Here is a 16,113-nt window from a genome sequence, read left to right on the forward strand (position 1 = left end):
AGGCTACTTCTGAGGAAGACTCCCGGCCAGAAGGAATCCTACGTTTGGACTCGCATTGCCTCGGAATGCCCAGATTCAGGCTCTTTCTGCCGCCTCAGGTCAGCTGGGTATCCTAGGGTCCTGTCCAGGAGACCTGCACTCTGCATGGTCAGGGCTCCAGCTGCCACCAAGCTACCTGACATGGATGCCAGGGTGGGCTTTCCACTTCCTCAGACAGCCCGTCACCCCTCCAATCAGATCAGGCACTTACTGCAGGGAAAGGCCAGGTTACTCCTTCTGTGACGAGGTGTTCGAATCTTATGTCCCATTCTTGTTGGGCCGTCACAGTTCTTGTTACAGAGTTGTGAACGTACTTTACATATTCTAGGCACAAGTCCCTTATCTGATATATGTGTTGTGAATATTCTGGTCTGCGACTTGCATTCTCTCTGTCTCAATGGTGATGTGCAAAGAGCAGTCGTCTTTAAACTTGATTAAGTCCAACTTGTCAATTTTTTCTTTTTTAATTTGAGCTTTTTGTGTTCTATTTAAGAAACCTAAAACTACCCCAACTTCATAAATATTTTCTTCTCGAAGTTGTATAGTCTTAGGTTTATTTTGAGTTCAGTTCTGTGAACTGTGAGGTAACAGCTAATGCTCATTTTTTCATGTACGAATCCAGTTGATCTCGCACAACTTATTTAAGAAAGTTTTTCTCATTGAATTTCTTTGGCAGTTTTATTGAAAATGAATTGATCATATACGTGTGAGCCTATATCTAGATCTATTCTGCATTGTGCATCTATTTGTATATCTTTACACCAATACCAAAACAAACTGCTTGATTACTGCAGCTTACGTATGACTTGTTCTTACAATTGGTGGTGTAATGAATCATCCAACTTACTGCTTATTTTAAAACTGCTTTGATTATTCTAGGCCCTGACATCTCCATATAAATTTTGGAATCAGTTGGTCAATTTCTACAAAAAGAATCTTGCTAGAATTTTTATTTGAGTTGTACCATCTATAGATATAAAATTCTCTGTTAGTATTTCTTTTCTTACAGTTTTCAAAAGGGCTATTTGCTGTCTGCTGGCCTCTGTGGCTTCTGATGAGAAACCAAAGGTCATTCAAATCATTATTCCTCCTATATAGTTTGTCTTTTTTCTCTAGCTATTTTCAAGTTACTTTTCTGTATTGCAGGTTTTCAGCATTTTATTATGATGTCATTAGGTATGGTTGGGTTTGCTGAGCCTCTTGAATCTGTCAATTTATGTCTTCCACCAAGATTGGCATGATTTCAGGCATTTTATCCTCAAACATTATTTTGTGTCTCAATCTCACTGTCTTCTCTTTGTTGGACTCCAATGACAGGTATGTCTGTTTTGTTATTGCCTCATGGTCTCTGTGGCTCTGGTCACGCTATTTCCTCTCTTACCTGCCACTGGATATTTTCACTGGTCTGTTTCAAGGTGATGGATTCTTTCCTCCATCATCTCCATCTGCTGTTCATCCATTCAGAGTGTTTTTATTTCAGATATTTTAGTTTTCAGCTCTAAATTTTCCATCTGTGTCTTTTCTCATCTATTTCTCTGCTGAGAATTTCTTCGTTTTCATTCTTCTCAAGTGTATTTTCCTTTGTTTTATGGAGCATGGTTATATAATAGTCATTCTCGGTTCTCTTTCCAATGGTCCCAACATCTGTACCATTTTTTATTTCCGATGCTGGTTGTTTAGTCCCTTAATAACCGGTCAGCTTCCTGGTTCTTTTTATGTCAATTATTTTGGCATATATCCTGGATATCATGAAGACTATCTGTGTAGACCCTGGATCCTGTTAAAATCCTTTAGAGAATGTTTACCTTTTTATTTTGTCAGTCAATCAACCCAGCCAGGCCCAGACCACCTGCTGCAGGCGGGGCTCAAATCTCAGTTCAGTGCTTCTAGCCTGAGTTTCACTGTTTTAATAGTTTGGGATTTACATTTTACATCACATTTTGTTCTACAATTATATAAAATATTCACATAGTTCCAAAGTAAAGTTAACAATTCAAAGTATATACCTGCTCCTATTTGTGTTTTTATTTTGTGGTTCATCCTTCTATTTTTGTTTTCTGTATATAAGTATTTATTAATATGTGTCTTTTTCTTAGACAAACTATAGCACATCATACATACTTTGTCCATTTTTTTGTAGGAACTAAGTGTTGTCTAATTCTGGGTGACGATGGGAAACAATTTGCACAGTTATGACATAATATTATTGAAAATCTTTGATTAAGTCAATAATTGTTCTTCTTCCTTCATGGATACTGACTTAAATGGATCAGTAGTTTGCTTATTAAATTCTCATATAGCTGAGATTGATATTATGACTTGGCAACAGAATTTTCATTTATATCTACTCTGAAATTGAATTTCCTATAGTCAACATGGAAATTTTTATCTAAAAACTAGAAAGATAGTTTTGGCAGCTGTGTCTCCTTCTGTTAATATGAGGAGGACTGGAACCAGTGTCTGGAGCTGTGATTTGTTTACTTCTGTCCTCAAGTCTGACCCTTTGTCTGTGTTTTTTTTCCTTCTTTTTGATCAGCCTATAGTTTAGTAAATAAAAATAGAGAGACTGCATGAATCAGTTCATAACTGTAAGGGAACTCTAAACAGGCAGGTGACAGGTTGTTAACTCACCTCCTGCTCTCTTTTGGAAGTTGTCTGATGACACGTGTGTCGTGATTAAGACCCTGACGTGCTCGCTGCTCAACAAAAAGGCTTCAGGACCGAGCAGCGTCATCATCGCCAGCGTTGGCTGCTCCATGGAGGAGAAGACGGATTTCTGAGACCTTACTGGGGAACATATGGCAGGCTCTGATTTCCTTCCTAAATCAGATGATATTACTAGAACTGGGTCATTATGCACACACTGTCATCTATCGTTAAGCCCAACAAAGTAATATTTAGCTAGTGCTTTAATTGTGCTACTGGGATTTATTTCTGCTCTTCAAAGAAAAAAACAGTCAAGTGGAAAGGAATGGGGAAAAGCAGCGAATTTTCCATTTTGATCAAAGAGATTGTCATTTTCAACAAACGACTGTGGAACAGAACAGTTACCTGTTCTGGTAAAAGGGGATTCGTGATATGTGCAGCTGTGGTGGGCAGCAATGTCCTGGGGTGCAGTTCTATACAGAAATGTTCCACAGGGAATGTGGCTTGAGTCAACATGACAAGATTGGAACCTGTAATAGTTCCCCATTTAAAGTAAACACACTACATGTATGTTTCCCCTCCAATATTTTATTGAGCTTCCATTTATTTTGAGGCGTTTTTGCTATAGGTAGTCAGGAATAAAATCATTAAAAATCTGGAATATTGTAGACGAGATTTCCTGTATAGAAGGTGTTGTCTCAACCTAATGCCTCCCTCCCTCCCCCCAATAGCAAGGCCCTGTGGTCTGCAGACAGCTTTTCCTTGGAATCAGCTCCTATCAGAGCATAATCACCTGCTCCCAGACGGACCGACGGGGGGGTCAACAGTGGCCATCGTCTCGCGCACCGTCCCGGGATGAGTGCCAGCTCCACGGCCCGGCCATAGGAGGACTGAGAAGGTCAGCCCAGCAGACCCGTTCAACACACGTCTTGTTTTTGCAGCATGTTAGGGAAAGAAGCCACCCGACAAACTCTGGCTCTGTCTCCAGCAGCCGGAGATAAAAAGCCCTGTTTTCTTTTCTGTCAGGGTTGATAAAACAAGCAAGTTATTAAACAGCATTTTGACAAACATAGTGCACAATGAATTCCGTTACATAGTTAAAGACTTTTACCAATTAAAAAGATTTATGAGCTGAGCCCGAGAAAATCGGTGCCTGAGGAATGGGGTGGAAGCGGCAGCAGTTCCTGCTGAAGCTGGGGGGTGGCAGGGGGCGCGAGGGGGCCGGGTGTCTGCTGCCAGGCAGAAGGACGCCAGAGGGGATGCCACGTGGCTGGACTTTGGTTTCCCAGCTCCGGGTTGAAGCAGAGATGGACACGACCTGCTCAGGCCACTGCCCGGCAGCAGCTCCACTGCAGGCCCAGGGCCCAGAGGGGCATCATGTGATTCAGGGGCTGACGACCATGGGAGGCAAGTCGGTCCGGGACCTGGTGATACTGCTGTTGCGGGCCCTGCCCAGCTCGCCAAGGAGCAGTGCGTGCCCGCAGGGATGTCCTTGCTAGGAAAGGTCCAAAGAACGTGAAGGAACCTACATTTACGTATGTATATACTATGCTGGTATCTTTGGAATATGTGGTATAAAAAGAAAAAAATGAATAAAAAGAAAAGAAAAGTTTACATTTTTCAGAAGATGAGGGGCGGGAGGCAAAGGAGGAAAGAAGGCTGACCCGTTACCTGTGTTCTGCTGAGAGGGGGCTGTGCTGGAGATAAAGCCAGCAGAAGTGCTTTGTAAGGAGGACACAGTCCCCTGCAGCACGTTAGGCCCTGGTCATCACCCGGACGGCTCACGGGTGTCTGCTGTCACGTTAGCTGACAGCTGCTGACGACCCCAGGATGTCCAGGCAGCACAGGGGCATTTCCAGGCTCACAGCGTCTCTATGTTAGCTGGAAAATGCACACCAGGTTATGAAATATTTCAAGAGCTCTCAAAGCACGAGGAGAGGGTCTCTGCAGCTTACGTCTGTTTGGAGGTTTTAGGAATGAAAGCTCAGGGAAATCGAGCCGAAGGCCCCTGTGTCCTGCTCGCTTTGGCTTGGAGCACAGGGACACACAGAGAGCAGTGATGATGCTCTCTGCCTGGGCTCCTGTCTGGTGAGAGGCAGGGGTCCTTTGTGCCGTGCGTACCTGAGGTGGCCGACGAGCTGTGCTGGGATTGCCTCGGACTCTGTCCCAGTGGCGTGCAGGCTGTGTGTCCGGGGCTCCAACTACTCCCCAGGACGTGTCTCTGTCCTCCTCAGAGTCACAGTCACGGTTCCTGGATGCGAGGCCGTCAAGGCAGCATAATACTGAGGAAAGAGGCTTCGTCCCTGGGAAACCGCACAAGTGCTCTTTCACCATTTTTAGGACATTCCTGGCCTGGTCTCATAATTCTTTATTAAGCTCAGACCACATTACTTCTTATTTGAAAGTTTTAGAAATTTATTCATTGTCACCAGCTATGAGTCAGATTCTAATCTTGGTGATTCACACGTGTCATCTCATGGAACCCTGAGAACAATCCTGACAGGTGGGCATTACCTACATTTTGATAAATTGAGAATTATATCAAGAATGACTAAACCCATGTTTTTCTTTTTACTTTGCTACTTGTAGAAATACATCTGAGATAGTATCTAACCCTGTTCATATTGTATTTCTTATTATTCATCTTCTCTCTTCTTGGAAATCTGAGTGTCAGACCACCTGTCGGTGTCCAGCAAGTGTGTGCTTTATTTATTTATACATTTTTGCAACTTCTGTCTGTTCAGTAACACAAATCTCCTCAAAAAATTCAACCCTGTAAATGTGTAAGCATTTGCTCCCAGGAATAGAGCTTTTGGTTCACTCTGGGAAGCAGCCAAGCTTTGGTTGAATTTGTTTGCGTTGAAACCAAGTTTGAAGCCTTTAAGAAAAAAGGGGAAGAAAGCGGAAACCACGCCTCGTCTGTGTAGCTCACTTCTTATGCATGAAGCTGAGCATATTTTCCATAAAGCGCTTGCTGCTTCCAGCTCAATCTATATTTAATTAAGGGGACCAGATCTCATTTTCTTCTGCAGAGCTGTGCACAACCAACAGGTTACCCCCTTTGCAAACTCGTGCTGCTGTAAGTTAGAGCTGCTGCCTCATTACCACCAGCGCTCGGCTCGTGAGGGCTGCGTACGAAATTGCGTTCTGTGCTCCTAGGCGTCTTCTGTGCGAGAACAGTTGTGCTGAAAAATATCCACATTTACCAAAGTCATCTCCTCCAAAAGGAAATCTTGCAATGACGTGTTAATAGCACTGTTTTATATGGCACAGCAAATCCAACCTCTCCCTCGAGGCGCAGCAAATTTGGAAATATCCTGCCTTTCCTTGAGATGCTTATCTGCTTGTATTTAATTTGCAACTTGTTATCCATTATTCATGCTGGTTGCCAATTTCTCTTCTGAGTTTCATACCATTGTCAAATTAACTTTTTACTGGAATATGCCTGGAAATGTAGGTGTCGCTCAAAATAAACTGGTTTATCATTTGAATTTCTCTTTGCCCGAGTGGTTTCTAGAACTTGGGCGTTTTATAGATTATAAGTCAAATTAATGTGTAAAAAGATCTATTGCTATGGCTATAAAGCAGTCTGTTATGTATGTATGTATGTATGTATGTATGTATGTATGTATCCATCCATCCACCGTGTTTCCTCGAAAATAAGACCTAACAGGAAAATAAGCCCTAGCATGATCTTTCAGGATGACATCCCCTGAACATAAGCCCTAATGTGTCTGTTGGAGCAAAAATTAATATAAGACCTGGTCTTATTTTCGGGGAAACATGGTATCTATCATCCATCTAATCTAGACATATGAGATCTGACAATTAAGTTCACAAACATGTCCTAGAAAAAGTGCTACATACCTCACTGCTGAATATCACTACAGTCACCTTCCAAGTACTGCCCTTGGGAAGCTGTGCACTGACGCCAGCGCCTAGTCTACCCTTCAAAGCAATTCTGGAACTCTTTTTCTGGAATGGCCATCAGAGCTGTCATCATATTACCCTTGATGTCCTGAATGTCATCAAAATGTCTTCCTTTCAATATTTCCTTTATCTTTGGGTAAAGAAAGAAGTCACTGGGGGCCAGATCAGGTGAGTAGGGAGGGTGTTCCAATACAGTTATTTGTTTACTGGCTAAAATCTCCCTCACAGACAGTGCTGTGTGAGCTGGTGCATTGTCGTGATGCAAGAGCCATGAGCTGTTGGTGAAAAGTTCAGGTCGTCCAACTTTTTCATGTAGACTTTTCTGCACTTCCAAATAGTAAACTTGCTTACCTGTTTGTCCAGTTGGTACAAATTCATAAGGAGTGATTCCTCTGATATAAAAAAAGGTGAGCAACATCGTTTTGACTCTTGATTTGGACTGACAGAATTTTTTGGTGGTGGAGAATTGGCTGACTTCCATTGTGCACTTTGACGCTTTGTTTCAGGGTCGTATTGGTACACCCATGTTTCATCACCAGTGTTGACACGGCCCAAAACATCGTCTTGCCTCTCCAAGACGTCTTGGCAAACTTCAGCTCGCCTTTGCTTTTGTTCATCGGTGAGCTCCTTCGGGACCATTTTGCACACACCTTTCTCATGTAAAGATTTTCAGTTCAGATTTTCCTAACTGTTTATCTATCGATGTTTACTTGGTCTGCTATGCTTCTCACAGTCAGCCGATTATTTTGATGCATAATTCGATGAATTTTTGCAATGTTTTCATCAGTTCTGCTTGTTACTGGCCGCCCTGAACTTTCTTCATCAGTGACGCATTCTCTCCCCTCAGAAAAATGTGTAATCCATTTGTACACTGCCTTTTCTTTATGGCATTAACCCCATAAACTTGGACTAACATGTCCCTGATTTCACTTCCACTCTTGCCAAGTTTAACAAGAAATTTAATGTTTGTCCGTTGCTCTACTTCAAGCTCAGACATTCTCGCGACGGCACACAAAAACACGCAACAACAATAACAAACGCCACTTGGCAAGACACCACCACATGTCGACGCGAACACAGACAGCTAGAGACACTGATACACCAAGGTTATGAACCCTTACTGAGCTTTCTGTACAGTGCTGCCATTGTAAGCACATGGTGGCAAGTTCTAGAACTTAATTGTCTGACCTCGTATACCTAACCACCTATGTCTCTATTATGTCAATATCTATAACACCAACATATGTTGGAACCTGCATACTTGACTTCTCTTGATTAGCTGCCACCTGAGTGCCCCCCCTGTTACAAGCTGGTTGCAATTAGGAAATCTATTAATAACCACGGGAGAATTTCACTCGGGTGCCGAGACAAGTAAATTGAGGGTGAAATTAGATTATAGACAACAGGTTATGATGGGTGAGATGTTTTTTTCTTTACCAAAGAAGAACATGTTAAAGGACCACGTTGGGAACACAGAAGCCCCATTCACCAGCTTTCCAGGCCCCACTGAGGACGCCTCGAGGACACCCTGTGATGTTCGCTCTGGAACTCTTTTTGGACTTTGACAAGTTGAAAGACCGTTTGTATGTATGTTCTTCTCTACACGGATTCCAGTGCCAGACTTCACTCCATCATTCTTAATTTGTTTTTTTGATGTGATTTTTTCATGGAAACCTATGATGCGTGGCTTCCCAGGTAGACTGAGCTTTTGTTTCTGTGGTAAATGACGGATGGGAGCAGGCTCTTGGGACCCAGCTCTGCGTGGACGCCCTCTGCATGACAGTGGGTCCTGGGCCTGCACTCCTCCGGCACGTTTGTGCACGTGTGCAGTGTTGTGGGGGGAGGAGGGGTACCCACGGCCCAGCTCTGCACGGACACACGGTATCCACTGCTGGGATGGGACTGCCAGGCGTCAGTAGTCAGCCTCCACTGCGGCCGCCGTTGTCCTCAGCCAAGATGGTAGAGACCCGCACGGAAGAGAAAATGATTATTGTGGAGTGAATGCGTGCCATGGACACATGCCGCGGAAAGGTGTTAGACTGGGTGACAGGACTGCTTGCATCTGAGGAAGACACTGCAGCCCCAGAGCACAGCCCACAGAGGAAGCGACAGGTGGCACAGAGGCTGCTCCTGGGGCCTGGGAGCCTGAGAGGAGACAGGAGGAGGACACTGGGGTGGAGAGCGGCTGACAGGGAGGGAGGGGAGGCGTGACAGGTGGCTGCAGATTCCCCTGGGAACGGGAACACTGGGGAGGCAGGGCCTCAGGGGACATGTGACGGGGAGGTGGGCATTGTTTCCATGGGTGGCAGTGCCGGTGGAGGTCCCGTGTCCCCTCCGTCACAGGACATGGGAGCTGTGCAGGCTTGGGGCTTGGGAGCCAGTGGCAGGTGGGAGCCTGTGGTGCCGCGTCTTCCCATGTGAGCAGAGGGCCATCCACTGCTGTGGCTGCCTTGTCCCTCCTACGACAAAGCCCCCAGGCCCCTCCAGTGCTGGTGCCGGGCAGGCTCCCTGCTACCTCTGACCTTTGGCTGGAATCGGCCAAGGACGGTGAGGACGGGGCTGGGCCCCCTAGGAGCGGGGACCTCATCAGAGGCGCCCGTGCCAGCCCACACTCCCGCCTGCCTCAGGTGGCTCTCTCCCCACCTGTCCCTCTCTCTGTCTCTCACTTGTTTCTCCGACCACCACTGAAGCTCAGGCTTGAGGTCCACCTGGCTGAGTGGGGTCACCCTTTCGGATGCTGAGCGCTTCCTGGGACTGTAACAAAATACCACGGATGGGGGTGGGGGGCTCAGAACAACAGGCGTTTATTTCCCACAGCCTGAGGTCCCCCTCCCTCCGAGGGCTCCCGGGGGTCCTTCCTGCCTTTCCCGGCATCTGGTGGTGCCAGCGGCCCTGCTGTGGCCACATCGGTGCAGCCTCCGCCTCCACCATCACTTCCTGTGTGTCTGTGCCCAAGGCCCCTTCATATGAGGACACAGTCTTGTTGGACCAGGACCTCGTCTTCACTCGACCACATCTGCAGAGGCCCCATTTCCAAACACGGTCACACTCACAGGCTCCGGAGACTAGGACCTGCACATACATTTTGGGGGGACATGAGTCAACACAAACACACCGAAAAGACAAGTGGGATGGGAGATACCAGTGGAGCCCTTTCTGGAAAGCGCAACCTGCCAGCTCTTGTAGCACTGAGGCCCTGGCTGGCCCTCGTCCCCAAGGCCCCTTCTCTGGGTGTCCCCCCCTCCTCCGCACGGGCCACACCTCCATTGTGAGGTCATCATACTCCCACCTGGTACTTCTCTGGGCAACCCTCATGCAAAACCCCACATGGGCCTCAAACTGTGGGGCCTCTGAACACTCAGTGGGAAAAGCACCCTGGGCCTTTTGTTCTCTTTTCCTTCCTGAGGATGGAGGAGGCAGAGGCAGGGGAGACAGGAGAACGCTTTCACTGTGCCATGGCGTCCTCTGGGGCTCGGGGTCGGGGTCGCCCAGAGCTGGCTGGGCGCCTGCAAGGGCTCTGATAGTGAGGGGCCGCGGGGGACCAGCTTGGGCCCCGAGGCAGGTGGCAGCGCCTCCGGGGGTGTCACGCTCACTGGCCTTCCCCGGGGCTAGTTCAGCTGGCAGTGCCACTGTGGCCCGTGGGTCCTCGCTCAGCAGTCTGCTCGGGTTAGCCCTGTGCCCGTGGCGGTGCTGAACCCTGCTGACCCCAAACTCAGCTTTTCTCTGCAGCCTGTCGGGCTCGCACAGCATGGCTACTGTCCATTGCCTCCCTTCCATTATCAGCCCCAGGCCCTGAATTAAACGCTGGAGGGAGGTTTCTTAGGGCGTGGGGTGGACAATGAGGGTGTTTGTGCTTAATAGCAGCGGAGGTCATGGTGTCTCTGTCGCGTTAATGAGATCTAAAGCTTGAAAAAACCTTCCACTGAACACAAGACACAAGTATTTCCACTTAGTGTGAAGCCACACACAGACAGAAGGTGCTGCATTCACACTGGGGCTGGGCAGAGGCTGGGCATTTCGGCTACCGGCACGCGACCCATGTTTTCTGTTCCCTCCAACACAGAAAGAACGTGGCTCCTGGTGGAAGATGTATGTCCTAAGTGAACATAAGCGATGACAACCCTGTGGAATTCTGCGACTTTGCAAAATCTAATTGGAAAACTACTGGCCGTGTTTTTCTGATGAAGCACTTGAACCTCAGGCTCAAAGGCAGAGCCCCTCAGCTGTTTGGGGGCACGCGTATGCACACAAGTCCTCACGTTGGTCTGACTTACACCTGCCCTAGGCTGGGAGGACGCAGCTACCAACCGCCAAACAGGAAGACGGGTGTCGTTTGCGCTGGACCCCAGGGAGGCAGCTCTGGAGTCCAGGTCTGCAAGGAAGCAGGAAACAATTCCCGTGCTCTGATACGAATCGTCTCTCAGCCCATCCGTTCCCCTCCCCGCCTCCCCGCCTCCCCTGGGAACACACATGCCCTTGGAATGGAGGTTTATCTCGTGGTAGAGGCCGTGGTAGAGGCAAAAAGAGGAAATATATATGCGGGAAGCCTTTTCAATGTAAAAACTATTTTACTGAACACAGATGTCACAGCTGAGATTACACTTTCCTGTTTGTCTCTGTTTACCTGGTGATTTACTGAATGCTTCTTACAGGACAGGGTCCCCACAGGGAAAACTCTGCCCACGGGTCAGTCTGAAGACTCGCTTCGCATCTGGTAGCAGATAAACGCCCGGTGTTTACCCGCAGTGCTGGACGCCGTCTGTCTCCGTGGGCTTTTGTGCACATTTCCTCGCAGAGGGGAACTTCCCGAAAAGGTGTCCCAGCCGCGTGCGGCTCTGGCTCCATGGCTCTTCTTGGTCCTAACTCAGTCTGGGCTCATTCACTGCACACACCAGCGTGTTGGTGCGGGACTGGGAGACGCTGGGACTCACCCAGGCGTCATCCTGTCACCACTTCCATGATGGACGTTGGAGATGGGCCACAAGATCCCCAATCCTAGCTTCTGCCACCCTTCTCGCATGAGCATAATCCTGCCCTCACACCTGGAACAAAGCAGACACAAGTGTCCCTGTGGATGGTGGACAGACTCACTGATGCCACTTCCCTTCAGGGACACCCGGGGACACAGAGAAATGGCACCACAGCCTGCAGCTCAGTGAGCCTCCCGTTCTTTCCAGCACAGAAATAGGGCCCTGTGGGCTCAGGGCGGAGTGACGCTGTGTGAGGGCCTCGCTGAGGACTTGCACCTGTGCTTACACGGGCTTTCCTGTGAACAAGTAACAGCACCTGGTCACAGGAGCACGACGTGAAGTTTGAAAGGTGTGGGAAGAAACCTAGTGTCCTCACTCCTGCCCTTCAGGTGTCTCTTCTTCCCCAAGCCCAAACCCACTCACCGTCCTGCGTGTCCTTTCAGAGACAGTCTGTGCCTCTATAGGTCTCGACTGTGTGCTTGCATAGCACCCATCCTCTGGGCGTTCCCTGACTTACGTCCCTGCCATCATCGCTTACGCCACTTCCCAGCCTGTGTGACCACAAGCAAAGCTGTGTGCAGCATTTCCAAGTTTCCCGCCGAGTGACTTGCAAGCGTGCGTCTGCAGGACACGCTTCTGGAGGTGAGGCTGTTGGGTCCGAGAGCATGTGCGTGTTCAATACAGAAACGCGTTTCAAATTTCAATAGCTGATCCTAAGTTACCTACAGACGTTACATTGGTTCCCACACATTTGGGGCACGAATGACAGCGCCTTCCCTCAGCTCTGCCAAGTAAGTGTGTCAACAAAGTTTGTCTTTGTCAACCCGCTGGGTGAAAAGTTGTAGTCTGGCCGTGGTAATTCGCATTTCTCGGTAACGAGTGAGGCAGAGCCCTGCCCAGACGTGTGGAGATCGTCTTCATCCTCGGCGGCTCGTTTGCTCACACGTTTTGCCACTATTGCTCTCAGGTTATTGATTTTCCTCACTGATTAGCAGGAGCTGCTTAAGTTCAAGGAGGTGGGTTTTCTTTGAGGTACGTGGTCAATACGCTGCCCGTCTGTTGTTTCTGTTTTGCCCGTTTTGTGGAGCTTTGCAATCAGGAAACGGCTATTTTTATATAGTTGAGTTTATCAGTCTATTTTTTATGGTTTCTGTACTTCTGTTCAGAATGGAGAACTTCTCACTCCGTGAGTGGAACATCTTTCAGCATTTCCTTCTAGTTTTCTACTTTGCTGTTTTGCATTTGCAGTTCATTCGGTTTGAGATTTATTTTGATGTCAGGAGTGAGATAGGGACCACACTTTTCCCCCCACATTGCACTGGTGTCGCTGCAGCATTTATTGCAACTTATTTTCTGAGAGGTATGACATGACACCTTTATTATATCCTAAGTCCCCGATACAGACATTTTGGGCTATTCTGCACTCACTGTTCTGTCCCACTGATTTCTCTGTCATGCAGCTCGCCTGCTATGACAGTGACACTATGCTGTGTTTCAGCATCTGCTGCGATTGCTCCGTCCCTTATCACTCTTTTTTACCACAGCAATTTTATAGATGTTATTTTATGGTATTTCCCTTAGGGACGTTTTATCAGGATTTCATGACATTTTTAAATTAATTCAAGTAGAATTGATATCTTCATGATATGGACTTCTTATCTAAAGGTAGAGTGTGACTTCTAATGCAGAAAATTTTTCTTTCGGAAAACTCAGCCAAGTGCTAAGGATGCCTTTGTACACACCCTGTGTGTGTCATGGTAACTGTACTTCCCCAACGCACTGTTTGTCTGGCGGTTCTTACATGGGGAGCGGTCATTATGCTGCTGGTTTACTGTCTACTTAGCTACCTGACTGGATTATTCTATAATTCATAACTTGGTTTTGTACTTTCCAGGGGTGTGATCCTATCACCTGCAATGAAGGACGCTGCTTGTTGGTCTTGGTCCCAGCCCGCGTCCCGTCCCCCATCTCACAGACACGCTTCAGTCCCCTCCAGACTCTTACAGACTTTCCCACACTTGCCTCCATTGCTCCTTTCCTCCCTCAGCATCACCAACTCCCGTCATGCTGTTTCCATGTCACCCTCACCTTAGACGCAGTCACCTGAGCCGTGTGTACGTTAGTCAGAAAACGTGTGGACCCAGGAGGTCGGAAGAGGGGCCCTGCTCGGACCTCTGGCTGAACGCCTCGTCCAGCCCCTCAACGCCCCTACCCATGTGCCCGTTAAATGACTTCTCTGGAGCTCCACAGCCTCTGTTTCTTTCCCTTTTCTCCCAATTCTCAGCTTTATTTGTCACATGTGCCCCTGGACTCAGCTGTCACTCCAGCGTGCTGTCCCTCACCTCCACTGTCCACCGCTCGGTCCCCTGACCACCCCCGGCCAACCCCCTGGACGCCCGACGGGCACCGCACAGCCGCTCCCTTTTCAGTCACACCTGCTCACGTCCACCTGGCTGCCCAGGCCACACATGCGTCACGTAAGTCGTGCCCTTGTTCTCTGCACTCCTGTCGTAGCCCCACGGCACTGACGTCCTGCCAGGCTCAGCCCAGACGTTCTGCATCCCACGGAGTCCTGACGAACCCTATGTGACCCGTGGGCTTCCGTCGTTCTCCTCTGCGTCTGAGCCACCGTCTCCACAGCTGTGCTCTGACCAGCAGCTCAGCTTGTGTTACAGTATCTGCCATGCTAGGAAGTACTCGGTAAGTGTTCATTATTAAATGAAAATGTTCTGTATTGTTTTGCTGTCTTTGCAAAGCGTCACTGTGACCGAACACCCTGCCACCCTCTCTGTCCCGCTTCTTCAGTCAGAAGATTCTGATTCTGATTCTCATGTTGTAATTTTCAGCTCTATTCCCCTGCTCTTCCAGAAAAATTACTCTTCTGTCTTGTCGGTGAGCAGTGTATGTTATGTAACAGCAACGAAGTCTGTGTTCTCAGTTCACTGTTGGGAACACAGAGTGACAACTCACTCATTGTGGTTAATCTCAGTTTCCAGTAGCTCAGTGTGGTTTGTGGCGGGGGTGGGGTGGGGCGAAAGCTTCGGGTGACAATATTAATGAATACTCCATCCTACGAGCATAAACTGACAAGTTGCTGTGCCCCAGACACTGGGGGCCCTGAGGTTAGGACGACCATGGCGGGTTAAATACTCACATGAGCTCGGCCCTGTGCGACGTACTTTAAGCGGTTCCAGCCCTTTACGTCTCATACCCCCTGGAGATGGTGTTTCTGTGGCATCAGGTTAGTGACTGGGGACCCATGGGTGACGCCCTGTTGCACGTGAGTGGAGACGGGGGCGCTCAGCGCTGAGTGTCTGGCCGCAGAGCCCCGTCCATGTGACGTGACCGAGGGTCACGGGGTGGCTGGCGCTGCCCAAGACGTGGCAGGGTCCCCCCTCGTGCGCTCACACGGTCCGTGGAAGGTCTGTGTCTTGTCCCAGGCTCTGAGGTGCCCTCTGCGGGTCTTCTCCAAAGTCAGAACCTGTGGTTGTCGTTTCCATCCTGGTGCCAGCGCAGCCCTGGGTCGTGTTGTAAGTGTGGAAACCGTTCTGCTGCACGGGTCTGAATCACGATAAAAACGTGACTGAGGAAACGTGAGTGTTTGCCTACAAACATCAACTGCTAGCCCGTGGGGTAGAAACCCTTTTCTTTCTTTTTTTTCTAATCCTGGAAAAATCTCAGACACTCACAGCTCACTGTTGTGGAATGGTGAGTCTGTGCTTTTCACTTTTCTTTGTTTTGTGTGTGAGTGTGTGAGTGTGTGTATGAGTGTGTGTGTGTGTGTGTGAGTGTGCGAGACGTATATTCTTCTGGGGCACGAGGTGAGCGTCACTTCTCTATCAAAGCCCATCTGTCTACAGCTTGGAATCCCGCAGTCTCGGGCTTTCCTGGAAAATCAATGGGCAGCCAGACACAGATTTAAGACCCCGGTGGAACAGATGATGAACCACTGAGCTGGGACCATCCACCCACGAGTAACCTATGAGAATTCCAGTTGCAGAGACATGGCCTCAAACCAAAGAAAACACACTGATAAATTTTATCTGTAAGTGTGAGAACTTGACAGGGAAGAAAAGCAGTGACCTCAGGGCCCATTTCCTCCAGCGACTTTATGCAAATACTTGCCCCCTGCAGTTCTCGGTTCCCCTGGTGAACTGGTGGGAACAAGGGAGCATTGACGCGAGGTCCAAAGTCAGGCCAGGGGTGTGAGTTTCGCTGTGACCGCCAGCACCGTGGCCGCGTCCCTAGGCTCCCTGACCATTGGGACCTCCACACAAATAGCTTTAAAAAGCCCTTCTCGGCGCTCACATGACCCGTGAGTGTTTGAGCCTGGGTCACGTGGCCACGGTTCCTCGCACTGGGCTCCAAGGGGACCAGGATTCAGGGACGGTCCTCTGGGAGCGTCCTTACTCACCCCGAACGGCACAACAGCAGAAGGGAGTGTGTAAATCCAACTCTGAGTAGGGCGACTTTCCCTCTGATGCTGTTACTGCCAAGTTGCTGACCCTGGGACGTGAACGCTGGGCAA

The sequence above is a fragment of the Rhinolophus sinicus genome, linkage group LG09, assembly GCF_036562045.2.
Source record: "Rhinolophus sinicus isolate RSC01 linkage group LG09, ASM3656204v1, whole genome shotgun sequence".
Classification (NCBI taxonomy): Eukaryota; Metazoa; Chordata; class Mammalia; order Chiroptera; family Rhinolophidae; genus Rhinolophus; species Rhinolophus sinicus.